Below are 4437 nucleotides of genomic sequence, written 5' to 3' on the forward strand. Positions count from 1 at the left end.
CTCGAGATGAGGGTCAATTTCCCTGCTTTCTCAGGAAAGGAATCCCAGTGTTCCCGTCACACCTCAAGAGGAGGCTGGTCACACATTGAAACTCGAGAGGAACCCTCGTGGGTTGTGCCAAAATCCCAAAGACACCAATTTCCCCATCCACTCGAGATAAGGCCTGATGCCCCTGCACCGATTCGAATGTACCCCCAAGTATCAAGTCACAACACGAAGGGCCACTGACATCCCGGTTGCATCCTCCAGAAAAAAAAAAAAAAAAACGCAGGTTCCAAATTTGACTCGACAAGAGGCCTGACACCTCATTCATAACTCAAGAGGCAAGCCAAGTTCAATGCCTCAACACAAGATGAGGCCTGCCTCCCCTGTTCAAACTCCACAGAAACCGTGAGATCTATGTCAGAAATGGAGAGGAACCCTGAGGTTCCCGCCTGAACTCGAGATGAGGCCCTATTCATCCCTACAGTGATGTGAGAGAAATGCCGAGGTGCCCCTCGCAACTTGAAAGCAGACCTGACTTCCCTGATAAAACACGAGCGGGTCTCCCAGGTCCCCATGCAACTCGAGAGGAACCTTAAGCTTCCCACACCAACTCCAAAAAACAATGAAATTCTCCCCTCCACGCGAGTTAAGGCCCTTTTACACTGCAGCATTTCCCAAGAAATCCCACATTGCCTCTTGGAACTTGAAAAGGAACTTGACACCCTTCATGAAACCCCAGAAGCTTCCCGAGATACCCATCCCCACTTGAGAGGGACACTGAGTTTCCAGCCACAACTCAAGAAGAGCCCCGTTTTCCACTCCTCAACTCGATATGAGTGTCAATTCCTCTGTTTCGGCAGTCAAGGAATCCCGATGTTGCCATCACCCCTCAAGAGGAGGCCAGTCTCACCTTGAAACCGAAGCACATCCCTGGCAGTCGTGCCTCAATTGGAAAAGACCCCGATTTCCCCGTCCACTCAAGCCTGACTCCCCTGCACTGACTCAATTGGAATCAAGAGTATCGACGCAAAACATGAAGGGAGGTGTGACAGCCCCGTGGCATCTCGAGAAAAAGCCCAAGATCCCTATGCCAATGGATAGGAAGCCTGCCACCCCTTTTACACCTCGAGAGGGAAGCAGAGTTCCATGTCGCCACACGAGACGAGGCCTGACTCCCCTGTTGAAACTCCATAGGAACCCAGAGACCCATGTCAGAACTGGAGAGGAAACCTGAGGTTCCAGCCTCAAATCGAGATGAGGCCCTATGCTCCTGCACTGACTGGAGAGGAATCCCAAGAGGCCCCTCACAACTCGAACAGAGACTTGCCTTTCCTGAGGCAAGACGAGCGGGTCCCTGAGGTCCCTGTCACAACTCGAGAGGAACCCCAATCTTCCCGACACAACTCCAGAAAAACCACAAGATTCTCCCCTCAACGCGAGATGAGGCCCTTTTCCAGAGCAGTGTCTCGAGAGAAATACTACGTTCCCTCTTGAAATATGAAAGGGTACTTGACACCCTTGATGAAACTCAAGTAGTTCACCAACATAGCCGTCCCCACTCAAGAGGAACACGGAGTTTCCCGGAACACCTCAATTTGAGCCCCTTTTCCCCTCCTCATCTCGAGATGAGGGTCGATTCCCCTGCTTTCTCGGGAAAGAAATTGCAAAGTTCCCGTCACACCCCAAGAGGTGGCTGGTCTCACATTGAAACTCTGAGGAAACCTCGTTGGTCGTGCCACAATCCCAAAGATACCGATTTCCCCATCCACTCGAGCTAAGGCCTGATGACCCTGCCCCAATTTGAATGTAACCCCGAGTATCAAGTCACAACACAAAGGACCACTGACACCCCGGTTGCATCCTCCAGAAAAAGATGCAGGTTCCAAATCCAACTTGACAAGAGGCCTGACACCTCATTCACAACTCAAGAGGCAAGCCGAGTTCAATGTCTGAAGACAAGAAGAGTCCTGCCTCCCCTGTTCAAACTCCACAGAAACCTCAAGATGGATGTCAGAAATGGAGAGGAACCCTGAGGTGCCCACCTCAACTCGAGATGAGGCCCTATTCATCCCTGCAGTGACTCAAGACAAATCCCGAGGTACCCCTCGCAACTCGAAAGCAGATCTGACTTCCCTGAGGTAACATGAGCAGGGTAGACCAGGTCCCCACACAACTCGAGAGGAACCCTAAGCTTCCCAGCACAACTCCACAAAAGCCATGAAATTCTCCCCTCCACACGAGATGAGGCCCTTTTACACTGCAGCATTTCCCAAGAAATCCCACGTTCCCTCTTGGAACTCGAAAGGAAACTTGACATCCTTTATGAAAGCCCAGAAGCTTCCCAAGATACCCATACCCACTCGAGAGGAATGCTGAGTTTCCCACCACAACTCAAGAAGAGCCCCGTTTTCCCTGCCTCAATTAAAGATTAGTGTCAATTCCTCTGCTTCATTGGTAAAGGAATCCCAATGTGCCCGTCGCCACTCAAGAGGGGGCCGGTCTCACCCTGAAACCCGAGCGCATCCCTGGGAGTCGTACCTCATTTTGAAAAGACCCCAATTTCCCCATCCACTCCAGACAAGCCTCATTACCCTGAACTGACTCGACTGGAACCACGAGTATTGACTCAAAACACGAAGGGAGGTGTGAAAGCCCCGTGGCACCTCAAGAAAAAGCCCCATATACCTATGCCAACACAACAGGAAGCCTGACACCCCTTTTACACATCGATAGGGAAGGGGAGTTCCATGTCTCCACACGAGACGAAGCCTGACTCCCCTGTTGAAACTCCATAGGAACCCAGAGATCCATGTCAGAACTGGAGAGGAACCCTGAGGTTCCATCCTCAACACGAGATGAGGCCCTATGCCCTTGCACCAACTGGAGAGGAATCCTGAGAGGCCTCTCGCAACTGGAATTGAGACTTCACTTTCCTGAGGCAACACGAGTGGGTCCGTGAGGTCCCCGTCACAACTCGAGAGAAACCCCAAGCTTCCTACCCGAACTTGAGAAAACCCAGGAGATTCTCCCATCAAGGCGAGATGAGGCCCCTTTCCACTGCAGCATCTCGAGAGAAATTCCACCTTCCCTCTTGAGCCTCAAAAGGGCACTTGACACCGTTTAGGCAACTCAAGAAGTTCCCGACATACTCATCTCCACTCGAGAGGAACACTGAGTTTTCCACCACAACTCAAGAAGAGACCCTTTTTTCCGTCATCATCTCGAGATGAGGGTCCATTCCCCCACTTCATCTGCAAAGAAATCCCGACATTTCCATCCCACATCAGGAGGAGGCTGGTCCCACATTGAAACTCGAGAGGAACCCTCGTGGATCTTGCTACAATCCCAAAGAGACTTATTTCCACATCCACTCGAGATAAGGCCTGATTCGAATGGAAGCCCAAGTACTGAGTTCCAACACCAAGGGGCACTGACACCCCAGTTGCATCCTCCAGAAAAAGCCGCAGGTTACAAATCCAACTCGACAAAGGCTTGACATCTCCTTCCTATCTCGAGAATCAAGCCGAGTTCCATGCCTCAACACAACATGAGGCCTGCCTCCCCTGTTCAAACTACACGGAAACCCCGAGATCAATGTCATAATTGGAGAGGAACCCTGAGGTGCCTGCCTCAACTCGAGATGAGGCCCTATTCATCCCTGCAGCGATGTGAGAGGAATCCCGAAGTGCCCCCTCGCAACTCGAAAGCAGATCTGACTTCACTGAGGAAACACCAGCAGGTCCCCCAGGTCCCCACGCAACTCGAGAGGAACACTAAGCTTCCCACCACAACTCCAAAAAACCACGAAATTCTCCCCTCCACATGAGATGAGGCCCTTTTATGCTTCAGCATATCCCAGGAAAAGCCCCGTTCTCTCTTGGAACTCGAAAGGGAACTTGACACCCTTTATGAAACTCCAGAAGCTTCCCGAGATACCCATGCCCACTAGAGAGGAACACTGAATTTCTCACCAAAACCCAACAAGAGCCCCATTTTCCTCTCCTCAACTCGAGATGAGGGTCGATTCCCCTGCTTCGTCTGGAAAGGAATGCCGATGTCCCCATCACACCTCAGGAGGAGGACGGTCTGAACTTGAAACTGGAGAGGAACCCAGGGGTCTTGCCACAAATCGAGAGACTCGGAGTTCCCCATCCACTCGATTTAAGGCCTGATTCCCTTGCACCGATTCAAATGGAACCCTGAGAATCAACTCACAACACGAAGGGAGGACTGATACCCCAGTTGAAAATTCGAGAAAAGCCCCAGGTCCCCAGTTCAACTCGACTGGAGGCCTGAAAACTCTTTTACAGCTCGAGAGGAAAGCAGAGTTCCATTCCTTAACACAAGTCGAGACCTGACTCCCTGTTTGAAACTGCAGACACACCGCAAGATCCATGTCAGAATGAGAGAGGAACCCTGAGGGTCCCACCTCAACTGGAGATGAGGCCCTCT

The sequence above is a fragment of the Bos indicus genome, chromosome 1, assembly GCF_029378745.1.
Source record: "Bos indicus isolate NIAB-ARS_2022 breed Sahiwal x Tharparkar chromosome 1, NIAB-ARS_B.indTharparkar_mat_pri_1.0, whole genome shotgun sequence".
Taxonomy (NCBI): domain Eukaryota; kingdom Metazoa; phylum Chordata; class Mammalia; order Artiodactyla; family Bovidae; genus Bos; species Bos indicus.